The 16,838-nt window shown below is 47.6% G+C and overlaps 1 protein-coding gene across 2 annotated transcripts in view; it reads right to left on the bottom strand.

The window, feature by feature from the left end:
* The window catches only part of LZTS1 (leucine zipper tumor suppressor 1), a 56,252-nt gene that overhangs the window by 39,111 nt on the left and 303 nt on the right, over positions 1-16,838 (bottom strand). Inside the window, exon 1 of one of the 2 annotated variants that reach the window (XM_053269098.1) lies at positions 12,534-12,704. The exons of the other annotated variant lie outside the window; for it this stretch is intronic. The gene's annotated coding sequence lies outside the window, so the exon portion shown is untranslated. Of the gene's footprint in view, positions 1-12,533; positions 12,705-16,838 lie in introns of those variants that run through there. 2 annotated transcript variants of the gene reach the window in all.

Raw genomic sequence — 16,838 nt, 5'->3', positions numbered from 1 at the left:
TTAATGTGAACAATGAAGCTGTAACACCCAGTTGCTAGCATTACCCAGCAGCCTGAACCTCACTAATGATCTAGCAAACGCTTTGCATATTATCCATAAGGGCACTTAAATAAGACACGCAGCTCCCACCAGGGAAGCAGAGAAAGGCCCCTGTCTGTTTCAGACAATTCGCCACAGGGGATTTGCTAATTCACTCCAAAATGTATCTTCCAGGCACACACACCAGACCCTGAAGAAAGAAAGTAAAAAAGTCCAACCTTATGGTGGGCTAAGGGAATGAGATTCCCATTACCATATCCAGAGCGCTTACAATTGCCCTGACTCTGCTAGCTGGGACACATAGTCACAGACTGGGACACACTGGAGAGCTGGTCTTGTAGTAGCAAACATGACTTGTCCCCTTAGCTAAGCAGGGTCCACCCTGTTTGCATTTGAATGGGAGATGTGATATGTGAGCACTGTAAGATATTCCCCTCAGGGGATGGAGCCACTCTGGGAAGAGCATCTAGGTTCCAGGTTCCAAGTTCCAAGTGTAAGATCTTCCTCTTAGGGGATGGGGCCACTCTGGGAAAAGCAGAAGGTTCCAAGTTCCCTCCCTGGCAGCATCTCCAAGATAGGGCTGAAAGAGATTCCTGCCTGCAACCTTGGAGAAGCTGCTGCCAGTCTGTGTAGACAATACTGAGCTAGATGGACCAAGGGTCTGACTCAGTATATGGCAGCTTCCTATGCTCCTACCTTTACAAGCTCAACAATACCCATCATGAGAAGGGAGGGGCCAGAAATGTATGTAATTGGAATACAGTGTAGAGTTCCACCAGCCTCATCTCAAAACTGGAAAAGGTAGAGAAAAAGGCAGCCAAAATGAAGGGGGTGGGGTGCACTCTGTATGAATACAAAAGAGAGATGGAGGAATTGTTCTCCCTGTCATCAGATTGTCTAGGCTAGCTGCAGTCAATGACATGTTTCTTCTAGATAAGACAACTTTAGCAGATCAACAACAGATGGGCTTGCCTCTCACTAGTTTGCTGAGGTATTCTAACAAAAGGTGGGGGTAGATAAAGACAATTTACCCACCATATTAATTTTCTACATTTTAAGGCCACGTTTCACCAAAAAAGAAAAAAAGAGGGGGGGGGGGAGAAATAGAAGTCCCAGAGTACATAGGAAGCTGCCTTATACCGAGTCAGACCATTTGTCTATCTAGCTCAGTATCGTCTACACAGACTGGCAGCAGCTTCTCCAAGGTTGCAGGCAGGAGCCTCTCTTAGCCCTATCTGGAGATGCTGCCAGGGAGGGAACTTGGAACCTTCTGCTCTTCCCAGAGCAGCTCCATCCCCTGAGGGGAATATCTTACCATGCTCACACTTTTAGTCTCCCTCAATTATACCTTCTGCTTCCTCTCCCCCAGAGGAGGAGACCCAAACCAGCACAACACTGCGTCCTCAACCCCAGTTCAGAGAAGTGGTTCAGAAGCTATGGTAGATGGCAACAAAAGTTGCTGAGAAGTACAGCAGAATCAAAAGGGAGGCATTGCCAGCATCTAGTTCAGGGCTGCTCAACTTTGGCCATCCTGCAGATGTTGGGCAACAGCTTCCATAATCCCTGGCTATTGGCCACTGTGGCTGGGAATTATGGGAGTTGTAGACCAAAATCTGTTGGGCCAAAGTTGAGCAGGCCTGGTCTAGTTCCTGATGTAAATCCTCAGCCAGGGGTGATGACCAAGGCAGTTCTAGTCCCAAACCCAAACTGGAAAACAGACTGAAATGGATCTGGATCATCTGTACCCCGAAAAACGCTCTGATGTTGAGTCATCACCAGCAGCAGTGGATCACACACTGCGCAAGGCAACACGAGCAGTTGGAGTACCGCCCGTGGTGCTACATCTGTGCACCCATCATCAGCAGTGTTGTGTAACAGGGCAATTCTGCTCATTTGGAAAGCTGCACAAATACAGCTGTATGATAGGATGCCCACTGGAAATAATGGGTGTGGCTTGTGGCACCCCTGTTGTGGAGGAGAGATTCCTCTACATTAGAGGAATGGTCCTGGAAATGGAAGAATGTTGAAAAATGCTTGATTACTGCTGATTACTTGATTGATTACTGCTGAAAATTACTGCTGAAAAATGCTTGATTACTGCTGAAAGGGGGGTGATCCAGTTCTGTTGGCATTTGACACTCACCCATTTTAAAGTATATAATCTTCAGTCTGATTTTTATTTTTGCTGAAGATGCCATTTGCCAAATGCAGATATTTTTTCATGTTTTTTTGGCCACATGTTTATGCCACCACCTCTGGGAATCAAATTCTCAAATCAAATAAATTATTATTATTATTAATTCAATTTCTATATCGCCCTTCCAAAAATGGCTCAGGGCAGTTTACACAGAGAAATAACAAATCAATGAGATGGATGACAGGCCATGACAGCCCTCTTAATTCTAAAATAGTGCCTTTGGAATATTTTTTTAAAAATACTACTCTGGAAGGTGATCTGGAATTGATCACTTGCCTTTTGACTGCAGCTAAAATTAACATTGCTGCTAAGTGGAAATCATGGCATTTCTACCAACAATGAGGGACTGTTATGGACGTGGTGGAGGACCAATCGTTCTTTTAATTATATCGACATATTACAGAAGATCAAAATAAGGATTACAATAAGGCAACTATATTTAAAATAGTCTTTGTTTCATAATGGAATGACGCATTTCATGACAACGTTGCTTTATTCTCTCTTTTGTGATATCATGAATGTACATTTTTGTTATTGTAATCTTTTTCTATAGCACTATTTTGGGAGCATCTTCTTTAGGACATTTAGCTGGTGCCTATGATGTTTAGTTGATGCCTTCTCCAATTCTATTATAATAGGAGGTTTCAACATCTATGTAGGATATTTTACAGCTGTGGTCTTCACCATTTTTTAAGCGGGGGGGGGGGGGGACTTTGGCAAAAGAGATCTTTTAATTGCAGCGTGAAAGCCATTTCCCGCTGTGCTGACCTCTGCACAGTACTGCGCCTTTCTCAGTGTGGGAGGGCTCTTAAGAGAGACAGCGTCCTCTCTTAAGAGTTCTAGGAGGAAAGCACTGGGAACGGCTACACTTCCCAGAACTCCATGCATGCCTTCCAAGATGGTGAAGGGGTCCATTTACCTTAAAGGAGACACACACACCCTGGTCTGGCCAAAGCACAGGACTGCATGGTGAGAAGGGTCACCTCCTTAAGGTAGAGAAGTGCACGGATGGGTTTGTGCATTCCCAGGAGGCGGGGGAGGCCTTTAAGGGCTGGGAGGGTGCCCTTCCCTTCCCTGCTGCTTTCCCCTGCTGGCGCTCTGCCCACAACCGCTGGTGCGGGGTTGCAGCATACCCCACACATGTATCGGCCACTTCTGGTATGACACTGACCGGGGCTGCAGGGAGTTGCCGTGTGTAAAGCCGCCCTACCTCCGAACCAGCTCGAATGCCGGACTGCCGAACCAGTTCGGCACGACATAAAGGAGCACCGAACCGATTCAGGCACATCCCTACCTCACGGTGCTGGGAAAACTGTGCAGAGCATTCAGCCTCACACAGGCCCAACAAGGAATTAGAGGGCTTCAGGGTTGATGGGGGCTTCCATTGCCCCCTGGGCCTTACAATAAAGAAATAATCGCTGACTTCCTAGACTGAGGCTGCAACCTTACCTGGATTTGACTAACTGCTGGGTTGCTAAGAGTCAGCTGAAGTCTGCTGCCATGAAGCTAAAACAAGGGAGAACAACTCTGGCTATTAATTCTTGTTAATCTCAAAAGGGAACAGAAATCCTGGTTACAAGCTAAAAAGCACATTTGCCAAAAACCCATGACAGACTAGCTTCAGGATCTCTATATGAACAAAACATATAGGTTTTTGAAACTTGGTGAATAAGAGGTATTGTAGTTGCTGCAATTCTCTAACGTTTTTAGAAAGATGGGAGATATATTTCCTGGCTTGGAAATGATTTGATTAGCAAGCCAGAGGTTGCCGGTTCGAATCCCCACTGGTATGTTTCCCAGAATATGTGAAACACCATATCAGGCAGCAGCGATATAGGAAGATGTTGAAAGGCATCATCTCATACTACACTGGAGGAGGCAATGGTAAACTCCTCCTGTTTTCTACCAAAGGCAACCACAGGGCTCTGTGGTCGCCAGGAGTCGACACCAACTCGACAGCACACTTTACCTTACCATTCAGTAAGGTGTTTGATGTCCAAGAACCTCAAGGTTTTCCTCCCAAACTAAACTATCTAGTTTTGTGGCCTCTTAGAACAGCTGCAGAGGTTGACAGTTTTGATTGGCTGCCTCTCATCCAATAAGGCACCTAAGAAAGATGACAAAGGAAGCAGCAAAGACTTTTAAAGATATAGTTACCTGGTGGATGCCTGATATCTGGAAATATTTTGATAGCATAGATTCCACTGGCAATATTTCAAACAGGTAGAAAGCAAGTATTATTGTTTCAATGTATAAGAAGGGTGATGAAAACCTTCAACCCATCGGTTGTTGGATGTAGAGATTAAATTAAAGAGCAAATATTTTCTTTCAATGCAGGAGACTTGGGTTTCCAGGGCTGGGTAGTCTACCTTAAGCAGTGTTTTGTTCCCTCTCAGCTCATTAACAAGAACATTTTAAGTAATAAAGCCCATTGTTTACAGCATGTGTCAATCTAAAAGCAGATCTTCACACATTTGTCAGTGAACTATTTTGGGCAAAAAATGCTACAATCCTAGTTACAAGAAGTTATTATATCAATAGAACAATTCTAGTTAGAACAAGTTTGTTCAAGGGCACATCCATTTCTGGAAGTTGTATGGAAGAAAGCAGATTCTGACCATTCTGGGAATCTTTTGGAGAAGCAGCTTCATCCCCATGCCCTACATCCTGATATGTTTTGTGGCCCATAAGGAGTAGAGCTGGAAAAGGTGCAGAAGAGGGCAACCAAGATGATCATGGGCCTCGAGCACCTTCCTTATGAGGCAAGGCTACATCATCTGGGGCATTTTAGTTAGGAAAAGAGGCGATTACGGGGAGACATGATAGAGGTATATAAAATTATGCATGGAGTAGTGAAAGTGGACAGAGAGATCTCTCCCCCCCCCTTACAACACCAGAACCAGGGGTCACCCTCTGAAACTGAAGGCCGGGAATTTTAGGACCGACAAAAGGAAGCACTTTTTCACACAGTGTGTAATTCATCTATGGAATTCTCTGCCATGGGATGTGGTGATGGCCATCAGCTTAGAAGGCTTTAAAAGGGGCTTAGACAAATTCATGGTCTATCAATGGCTACTAGTCTGGTGGATGTGGGCCACCTCCACAAATACCAGGGGGCACACCCTCACCTCTTGTCTGTGGGCTTCTCAGCAGCGTCTGGTGGGCCACTGTGTGAAAGGACCCAACAAGAACCCACCACCATACAAAAACCTGAAGGTTTAATTATGTTAAATCTTGGTGTTTTGTTTTTTTTTAATATGAATTCACATTAAAAAATAATAATTTAAATCTTCAGACTGTTGTATGGTGGTGGGTTCTTGTTGGGTCCTTTCACAACTGGGTTGAACCCACCTAGGTCCTTTTCAGCTTTTTAGGCTTTTGGGGCCACTGTGTGAAACAGGATGCTGGACTGGATAGGCCTTGGACCTAATCCAGAAGGGCTGTTCTTATGGAGGCAGCATTATTCCAAAATAAGGGGCTACCATGTTTCATTAGCATAAAGAACTCTTGAGGATGAGAAGGTGCCAGGTTCAGTCTTTGACAGCATCTCCAGGTAGTGTTGGGAGAGACTCCTGACCAAAACCTTGGAGAGCCATTGCTGGTTAGAGTAGGCAATACTGCACTCGATGGATCAATGGCCTGACTTGGTAAAAGGCAGCTTTCTATGTATCTCTGCACTTGCTAACATTAGGCTGGAAATAAAAGCATCATTTGAATTCCAGCCAAACTGACACTCCTTCCCACAGCTTCCAGTTCTCCTTCCCACTTGCTTCCCCCTCTTGATCCTGAGTCTTTCCCCTTAGTTTCGTTACTCATGCTGTGCTTAGGATCTTCTTGGTCAAATTCAGCAAGGCTCCTCTTCAATTCTTAACCGCGTTCAATTGCTCTTCTGTTCTGTCACAGCACAGCATGGCTCGGGCAAGACTGACATCTTTATTCCAGAGCACAGTCTGCTCTTTCATTTTGTCACTGACTCTGCTATCTTGGCCGCATTCCGCTCGAATCACAGCTCACTCCTCTGTTGGACATTTTAAAATGAACTAATTAAAAAATAAAATTCCACCCAGCATGCAACCGATCTTCAAAACATGTCGCCATGGAATGGAGTAATGGTAGAATAGTATAACTAGGTTTAAGAAAACAATGGGATGGATGCTGGCAAGGTCACCAATGCCAATTCGCGATGCGACGGTTTGACGCTAAAAGCCATGATGCCAAGTTGCCAAGGAGGAGGGCGCCAATATCCGTTCGGGGTTTGCCTCTCCATGGGAGGAGGGCAATGTTCCCTCTAACAGGGATTCCCAAATGTTGTTCACTACAACTCCCATTATCCTCAGCTGCAATGGCCTTTGGCTGGGGATTGTGGGAGTTGTAGTCAACAACATCTGGAAATCCCTGTTACAGGGAAACACTGGGCTCTCTTGGGCTCGTAACTCTGATATCTAAAGTTGACTCCTCTAAAGCCTTCCTCAACGGCGGTAAAACCAATCACGGTTTGGGTTTAACAGCTTTGGAGCCAAGGGACAGGGGCCTTGCCACTAGGGTTGCCAACATTTCATTGCCAGAATGAGGGACACAAGTTTGTGGGGATGGGCTGGGAGGTGTAGGCAGTGGTAATCAAGAGCCTGAGTATCATCAATTATGTAATTGAATTATATGCTATTGAATAAATGAGGGACAAATGCTGTCCCTATAGGGACCAATGTTTCATCCCTGAAATGAGGGACTTCCTGCATAATGAGGGACAGTTGGCAACCCTACTTGCCACTTGGGGTGTGCACGGAACCGGCTGGCCCTGTTCCAAATTTTCTTTTTTTAAATTGCCAACTGGTTGGGGGGTTTGGTCCCAGTCCGGACGGAACCGGGATGGTGGTGTTTCGGCTTGACCTAGAACCATCGAACCCCTGAACCAGTTCGCACATCCCTACTTGCCACTGGCGCAGGCAACAATTTGGGAGCAGAGCCACAGGCTCAGCCTGCAGCATATCTGCTCTCCCCTCTTGGCAGTTTTTTAAAATTGCCTGTCTCAGCCAGAAAGCAAGCGTGCATGCCCCTCCCACCATGCTGCAGCCCTGCCTGCCAGAACAAAGTGACTAAGGTGGTGGGCGGGAGTGCGGCAACTTGAGCCCAATTTAGCAGCTCGCAGTGCCAAGCAGAGGGTGTATTGTCAGGGACTGGGATGCTTCAAACAGAGCTGGGTGGGTTCAACAGCTAGCAAGCTGCCAGGATAAGGAGATGGCTGGGACGTGCAAGACTACAGTGGGGCGGAGAGGGCAGTGCGCCCAACCGTGCCATTCTGGCTGAGCATGACCAAGTACCCCAAAGGTCTAACTGCACTTGCTTGGAGGCTAGTGCATGCAACATCAGCTTAAATCTGTGCAGTTTTGCACATTCGGTGAAAGCAGCCCACGTTTTACATCTGGGTTCACTACGCCAGCATGGCGTTCTGGTCAAAGCAGGGCTGCTCAGCTTCGGCCCTCCTGCAGATGTTGGCCGACAACTTCCACAATCCCTGGCTACTTGGCCACTGTGGCTGGGAATTATGGGAGTTAACTGCCCTGGGGGTCTTAGGACAACGGGCGGTATACAACGTTCTCTGTAACAGGGATTCCCAGATGTTGTGGACTACACCTCCCAGCATCCTCAGCTGCAGTGCTCTTTGGCTGGGGATTATGGGAGTTGTAGCAGCGGGGAAGTAACTTGTCTAGGGAGCAAGAGGTTGCCGGTTCAAATCCCCACTGGTATGTTATTCCCAGATTATGGGAAACACCTATATCATGCAGCAGCGATATAGGAAGATGCTGAAAGGCATCATCTCACCCTGCACGGGAGGAGGCAATGGTAAACCCCTCCTGTATTCTACCAAAGGAAAACCACAGGGCTCCGTGGTCGCCAGGAGTCGACAGCGACTCGACAACACAACTACTTTAATCCACATCTGGGAATCCCATTACAGGGAACACTGTAGCCATATATAAACGGGACACAGTTTTCCAAATGAGGTCTGAGTAGGGAGAAGAGAGCTGTGACAGACACCCGATTATTCTTAGTCTCTGTTAAACCATGTTTTCCCACCATCACCCATAATTCTCTATACCACCAACTTTGCTCCTGATATTCATTTCACCAGAAATGCATTTGGGAGGAAAGGGCCTGTGTATACCAGGGGGTTGCATGACTTCGGCTCTCCAGGTGTTCTTGGACTACAGCTCCCATCATCCCCAGCCACAGTGGCCAATAGTCAGGAATCATGGGAGTTTTAGTCCAACATCTGCAGGAGGGCTGAAGTTCTGCAGCCCTGGTGTAGATAACACTGAGCTAGGTGGGCCAATGGACTTCCATAAGCAGCAGGGGTCAGACAAATGTAAGAATCCCTGCAGTCATAGGAACACAGGAAGCTGCCCTATACTGAGTCAGACCATTGGTCTCTCGAGCTCAGTATTGTCTTCACAGACTGGCAGCGGCTTCTCCAAGGTTGCAGGCAGGTCTCTCTCTCAGCCCTATCTTGGAGATGCTGCCAGGAAGGGAACTTGGAACCTTCTGCTCTTCCCAGAGCGGCTCCATCCCGAGTGGAATATCTTACAGTGCTCACACTTCTAGTCTCCCTATCTTTGCACAGCAGGTTAGCTCACTTCTAGCTAGAACATCTCAGATTCACAATTACTGGAGCTTCTTTGTAATTGGGGATCTGCTCCACTTGGCACCGCTTCCATAATGAATGATTAATTATTATTATCATCATCATTACATTTATATCCCGCTCTTCCTCCAAGGATCCCAGAGCAGTGTACTACATACTCAAGTTTCTCTTTCACAACAACCCTGTGAAGTAGGCTAGGCTGAGAGAGAAGTGACTGGCCCAGACTGACCCATAACAGAAGCACATCCGGTGTATCCCAGGGCAACTAAGCCAGATGTGTGAAGATGCGGTTAATCTCCTCATCCTCCCAGGAGATACTTAATGTGGCCTTGTTTAGATGTAACACGCAGCCAGGACTGAATCCTGGCTTCACCCAACATCCTCTAAACCTGGGAGCACGTGTTTCCCCCATCCTTTGGTGCACGAGGGGAGGAAGGAGTCTACTTCCAGCCCTGACAGAACAGGCCATGATCACTTGTTATGTCTGCACAGGGGGATCATGGCTGCTTCAAGACAGAGTTTCAAAATAAGCCAAGATCTGAAATGGGGATCGGATCCCAGGGAGAACGTGCATGCTCAAAGCTAGGGGACATCATGTTCACGCTCTGCATTACGTCTCAGCTGGGCCAATGGCACAATGGCGCATGCATGTGTCATAAAATGTGGTCTGCTTTCAAGCACGTACACTGTGTACCTTATGTTCTCTTCCCAGCGCGAGGATGTCAGAGCTTTCCTTGTAAATCTATGTAACTGTTTGGAATACAAGGAACAAGAAGTAAAGTAAAAAAGTAAATACTGAAAAATCTCACCTCTGATCATATGCAAGTAGATGAAGAAGCAATGACAGGGCACAGGAACATAGGAAGCTGCCATATGCCGAGTCAGACCACTGGTCCATTTGGCTCAGTATTCAAGCCTGCTCAACATTGGCCCTCCTGCAGTTGTTGGCCTACAACCCCCATAATCACTGGCTATTGGCCACTGTGGCTGGGGATTATGGGCGTTGTAGTCCAAAAACAGCTGGGGGGCCTAAGTTGAGCAGGCCTGGCCTACACTGACTGACAGTGGCTTCTCCAAGGTTGCAGGCAGGAATCTCTGTCAGCCCTATCTTGGAGAAGCCAGGGAGGGAACTTGGAACCTTCTGCATGCAGGTGCTCTTCCCAGAGAAGCCCCATCCCCGAAGGGGAATATCTTACAGTGCTCACACATGTAGTCTCCCATTCAAATGCAAACCAGGGTGGGCCCTGCTTAGCAAGGAGGACAATTCATGTTTGCTACCAAGTAACATGGACTCAAAGCTGGGAAAGAGGGAGGGGACCCAACAAGTCATCGATTCCCCTCTGCAAGCTCAGCAAGGAGGCACCTTTAAAAGTGGCAACTCTTCTTTTAGACTGTGAGTCTTTTGGGGACAGGGAACCTTTCCCTCTCTACCTCTCAAATCTCATTCCTTCCGTTATGCAAACTGTGTTGCAAACTTTTTGTTTGTTGAAAAGCTGAGTTATAATAAGTAACGAGAACAACAATCTAATTCTGTGTCTTGAAAAACCAAAAATGTACCAAAAATGTTACACACCCACCGATTTGTCCTTCCTGAACATCTTCATGGGAAGAGATTTCATGGTCTGCCCAGGCAGCCTCAGTCACTGCTGATAAAGGTAAAGTGTGCCGTCGAGTCGGTGCCAACTCCTGGTGCCCACAGAGCCCTGTGGTTGCCTTTGGTAGAAAACAGGAGGGGTTTACCATTGCCTCCTCCAGTGCAGTATGAGATGATGCCTTTCAACATCTTCCTATATCGCTGCTGCCTGATATAGCTGTTTCCCATAGTCTGGGAAACTTACCAGCAGGGATTCGAACCGGCAACCTCTGGCTTGCTAATCAAGTCATTTACCTACTGCGCCATTAGCTGGCTTGTAGTTAATCTGAAATCGACAGCATAAGGTTGCCAGTTCGAATCCCTGCTGGTACTATATTGGGCAGCAGCGATATAGGAAGATGCTGAAAGGCATCACCTCATACTGCGCGTGAGGAGGCAATGGTCAACCCCTCCTGTATTCTACCAAAGAAAACCACAGGGCTCTGTGGTCACCAGGAGTCGAAATCGACTTGATGGCACACTTTACCTTCAGTGCTACATTAGATTGTACAATTCTCAGGACTGGGACCTATCTGTTTGTTATTGCTCTGAAAAGCACCATGCAATCTGTGGTGCCAAACACATAAGTAATACAAATGGGCTTGTGGGGAATATTCCTTTTAAAAGCAAGGTTTGGTGTGGAGTGAGGGAACTGGATTCCAAGCTGGCACATGGAGTAATGAAAATGGCCTAGCCTGCACTGACCTTGCCAAGAATGCAGAAGGATGGAAGGCTAAAGTCAGCTGAAAAACTATGTACTTACAAGTGTGGACCCACAACAAAAGGTTGCAGTATATCCCTGGTGTGCATGTGTTACCTGAGCTTGAGCAGGGTGGAAGTTTTAGGCACCTTTCACCCCTCAGGAGCAAAAAGGGTTGTGTGACTGTTTTGAGGGAATATTCCTCAAGTGGAGAAATTTCCCATTCTTTTTGTTCAAGCCCTCCCTTTGCTTGCTAATGAGTTCCATTAGCTCCACCTCCTAATTATCTGTTAACTGCCTTCTGAGCCTGCAAACATTCTGTTCCACTGAGTTTACATTGGGGCAGTTTTCAGGAGGGTTGTTTCCTTAGGGCTTTTTTCTTTAGATTTTTGTGAAACCGACATATCTGAGGGTTACCTCGAATCTGCCAGTCACACAACCCCTTCTGCTTCTGAGGGGGAAAGGTGCCTCATACTTTCCTCTTGCCCGAAGATACACGGGTTATGCACCCATAAGGATGATAACATTTCCAACTCTTTTGGCAATAGATATAAGATAGACTAGAACAGTGGATGAGGTGCATTATCCAAGTCCCTAAAGGAACAATACCGATGCTAAGAGCATGTCTAGAAGTCTTTTCCTTGTTGTTGTGTTGCCAACCTACAATGGAAAGCATACAACATTTGACATTTCAAAGGTGTTTATTTGTTTGCCAGGGTGTTACAAGAGTAACTACTTGAGCTCTCGGAAAATTACTGCAGCCATTAAGTCATCAAGCACTAGAACTGAAAATAAAGTTACATAACCCAGAAATGCGTACACCATTACACATGGCAACACCTGCGACATCCCAATCTTTTAAAAAGGAAATCTGCACAGACTGGGTCCACAGGTCATCTTTATACCTGTAACTCTCCCAAAGTCTAGTTTTAATTAAATAGAACAGAGTTGTACTTCCAGGATCTTGGATTCCAGGGTTGCTAATAACAAGGCTTCTGAGGATGGTTACGAAAACCATCCTTAATCCATTCTTACCCACACTCATGTTTTTCTGCAGGCATCACAAGAAATGACGGAGAAACACACAGTGCCTTCTTTTCCCTCATTGCCTTATGGAAGTCAAACAAACACGCTTACATAGTTCCCATTTCATTTAACTGGAGCTGGTCCAGGAGAACATCCTGGCAGACAATACTCCAAGAACCAACACTACAAACACCCTTGTGCACAAAATCCAGCTCCTTGACGCAAACAAGGCACCACAATCCAGACACAAGAGAGCTGATAAGCTGCAAAGCAGAAGTTGTTCAGTAAAAACGATTACCTGCGCTTTCTTATCCTCTGGGCCAAAATCATCCCAAACTGCTGATGCTCAAACAGAAGAGGAGACAAATCCCAAAGGCAGATATGACATGTACAGAGATGCTGGTAGAAAGGGGGCTTGTGCCACTGAATAGAGGAGGAGATCTGGTCTTGTGGTAGCAAGCATGACTTGTCCCCTTAGCTAAGCAGGGTCCACCCTGTTCGCATATGAATGGGAGACTTGATGTGTGCGCACTGAAAGATATTCCCCTTAGGGGATGGAGAAGAGCATCTAGGTTCCAAGTTCCCTCCCTGGCATTTCCAAGACAGGGCTGAGAGAGATCCTGCCTGCAACCTTGGAGAAGCCGCTGCCAGTCTGGGTAGACAATACTGAGCTAGATAGACCAATAGTCTGACTCAGTATATGGCCACTTCCTGTGTTCTTCCTAATGCCAGTTGCCAGCAGAGAATAAGAGCAGAGAAGGCTTCTTCATGCTAAGCTTGTGGGCTTTCCCCTAGATAGCCACTAGGAAGCGGGATCTTGCAATGATGGGTCTCTGGTCTGATCCAGCAGGGCCCTCATATTCTTGAACCTACTGTACGTAGCTCATTGGTAGAGCATTGGCTTTGCATGCAGAAGCTGCCAGGTTCAATCCCGGACATCTCCAGGTAGGACTGGGAAAGACTGCTGCTTGCAATTTGGGGGAACTGCTGCCAGTCAGTGTTGGAACTACTGAGCTAGATGGACTAATGGCCTGACTCAGTATAAGACAGCTCCTTATGATCCTATATACACAGATCTCCAGGGTTTCTCAGCATGGTTTCCCCTGCCTGCCTCTCTGTGCCAGTTCCGATGCTAATGTATACATCTTGCACAGATACATAAAGCCCTGTCCCTCTGTATCAAAGCATATTCACAGAGACAGGCACCCACACAAGCTCCATGCCAACCTTGCATCAGGCACACCAGGTGGTATCTACGACTTGCCCAATATGGCTTTGCAGGAGGCAGACATCAGATCTTTTCCCACACTCCTGGGAGAGTGCTTCCCCAGGGAGGGAACCTGGAACCTTCTGCATGTAAATGCTTTTTCCAGAGCAGCCCCATCCCCTAAGAGGAATATCTTACAGTGCTCACACATGTAGCCTCCCATTCAAATGCAAACCAGGGCAGACCTTGCTTAGCAAAGGAGACAAGTCATGCTTCCTACCAGAAGACCAGCTGCCGTACAATTGTTGTTGTCCTATAAACAGGATGTCTGGAAGGGCTCATCTCTGTCCATCATTTCAGGTGAGAAATATATTCAGTGCCCATCGTGTGTACTAAGGATGAGCTCCGTTTGAGGTGCAACCCATAATGCAACACAGCCACGGACATGTCATCCACACGTTGTAGGAGATTGTCCCATAAAGGTCTCTGCACTGCATTGCGAGTTCAGGGCAAAGGCACCGACCTCGTGTCAGACTCCAGGGGACGAGCTGGGCTCCTGACCCTTCTTGAACTCCAGAATGACTGGGTAGGCACAGAAAAGGACAGCCTCGGGACAGCCAAGGGAGGAGGTTCGTTTTGTCACCTGAGTCGCCCTCTTCCTGGCTTGCTGTATTGAGCCAGTTCCCTCTCCTGGGGGACTCCCGACTCCTACACTCACAAGCAGCAACCCCTCATCAGCTGCCTTGTCTTTAAATGCCCCAGTGCAGAAATGACAGGGCTTCAAGCCTACCTCCAGCCCCGCCCCCCTTCCTGACCTCACTTCCTGTTTCCTGCCCCACCCAACCTAGCTATCTCCCTGTAGCTCTCCCTATCTTGCCCTCCCAACCCCATTGGGACCCGACCAGCCCGGACCCTTCTCATCACAGGATGGATGCCACGCCCTCCTCTGGAATCCACAGGGCCTTGCAGGCAACCAGGTAACATGGCATCCCAACACCTTTCACACTGGAGCCTTAAGCACGCTTAATTTGAAAGCGAACCCACTTGAAAGAGCCGAGGAGCAGGTGCAAATATTTGCTTCAAGTAGCAGAGTGCCTGTTCTGTCATCACACAGGTGAGTGCCTGTGTGATGGGACCCTTTCTGCCAGCACTCAGATGCTACGCCACATAAGAAAACACTCTGCACGTTACCAGAAATGGCTAGCATGTGTGTGCACTGTCGGAGGACAGAAGCATAAGGGGGGAAGAAACCATAAGGAAGCCCACTGACCTTCATATATTCCGGCATGTGTTTTCAGTCCACCTTTGTTCCCAAGTTACTTACTGTTGACATATTACTGCTAACATGTGTTAGTACCTCTGACATATTCCAGAGGGGCAGCCACATCCGTTTGTCTTACAAAGACCCCTGCTAACTTGGCAAAGAGGCACCTTTTAACGTGGTGATTCTCTTTATTTAGCAGGGGGAGAGTAACTGGCCCTATCCACCCCCAGCACAGTACCTCCAGTGACTGTTGCTGGTGTCCATCTTGTGTTTCTTTTTACATTGTGAGCCCTTTGGGGACAGGGAGCCATCTTATTTATTTGTTATTTCTCCGTATAAACCGCCCTGAGCCATTTTTGGAAGGGCGGTACAGAAATCGAATAAATAAATAACAACCAACCAACCAAGGGTCAAAACTACTCATTACATCAAGGCCAGTAGGAGGATTGATGAGTTTGGATTTTTAAGGCACACACTAAGAAGTGGACCACTGGTGCATCTGAGCTCAGTATTTTCTACACTGACCGGCAACAGGTCTCCGAGGTTTCAGGCAGGAGTCTTTCCCAGCCATACCTGGAGATGCTGCCAGGGAGTGAACCTGGGACCTTCTGCATGCAAAGGAGATGCTCTCCTGCTGAGCTACAGCTACATCCCTAAATTTCTACTCAGTAAATATCAGCCACAGTTGATATTTACTGCACCCTCCCTCAGGGTTCTGAAAAAACAGCTTAAAACCCATTTGTTCAGAGAGGCTTTTAAATGTCTATCTGCAGCTGCTATCTATGAAAGGAAAGGTTGTGCCGTTGGGTCGGTGTCTACTCCTGGCGCCCACAGAGCCCTGTGGTTGTCTTTGGTAGAATACAGGAGGGGTTTACCATTGCCTCCTCCTGCACAGTATGAGATGATGCCTTTCAGCATCTTCCATATTGCTGCTGCCCGAAATAGGAGTTCCCCATATTCTGGGAAACACACCAGCGGGGATTCGAACCAACAGCCTCCTGCTCTCTAAGCAGGTTGCTTCCCCACTGCACCATTAGGTAGCGCAGCTCCTATCTGGTGGGTTTTAAGTTTTAACTTGCTGATCTGTTCCTTTTAAATTCGGTTTTAATCTGGATCTTGTTACCATTCATTTTGATCCATTTACTAATTCTATCTTGTTTTTATCCATTTTAATTTGTGAGCTGCCCTGAGCAGTAGTACACTGGAAGTGTGGGGCACAAATATTTTAAATAAACAGATGATGGCAAAAGGTTAAAGCCCCCCACCCCCCACATGCTGTGGTCCGGATCCAGATCGCACTCCACCCCCACATCAGCTATTTACTAAGTGTGTGTGGTGGAGGAGTAGTGAAACACTACTAATGGGTTTCACATAATGTGTATGTTGACCCAAAGAGTCCTATCACACTTGAAAGACTAACATACTCTGTGTGTGTGTTGTGGCATAAGCTTTCAAGGACCATTCCATCAGATGCATCTGTGGACGATTCTAGTCCACAAAAGCTTTTGCCACAATACATTTTCAAGCTGCTTCCACCCAGACTGCTGTTTTCACACACGGGAGAGCTTGGCATAGAGGTGCCCTCGGCCAGTGGGGTCATCTCTTCAATGGGTCTCCCTATTGTTTCCTTCCCCCCTTACGCCTCTATCCCCCAGCACACATGCGAGTCATCTGTGTGGCGTCGCATCTGAGTGCTGGTGGCAGAAAGGGTCTCATCACTCACGCACACACCTGAGCGCGCGGTGTGCGCCCCTGGATGGCCATGAGTCATGCGATCCACAGCTGGGCATGGCGGCGGGGTGCGGGGGCTCGGTTCTGCGCAGAGGCGCTGCGTTCCACAAGTCCTCCTGTGCAGCCTGCCTGCCTGGGTCCAGCCGAGCGACTGCTCTTGAGAAGCCGGGGACCCTCCTCGGCCAGCCAGGAAAGCGACACAGCATGTAAAAGCATGCTGGGCACGCACGGCCAGAGTTTGCTTTGCGTGGGCAGGGATGCAGCCTGCCTGCTACTGCCACCAATCGAGGCGCGCGCGGCATCATCAATAGCAAATCCGGACCTGCGACGCGCACCGTGTGCACGGCGGAGACTGTGCCCGGTGGAGGACGCCGCGCCGCCGTCCCTTTGGCCGGCGGGGG

This window comes from Hemicordylus capensis, chromosome 8 (assembly GCF_027244095.1).
Source record: "Hemicordylus capensis ecotype Gifberg chromosome 8, rHemCap1.1.pri, whole genome shotgun sequence".
Taxonomy (NCBI): Eukaryota; Metazoa; Chordata; class Lepidosauria; order Squamata; family Cordylidae; genus Hemicordylus; species Hemicordylus capensis.
Note: the sequence above shows the minus strand (reverse complement) of the source record. Positions and strands in the feature narration are given on the sequence as shown.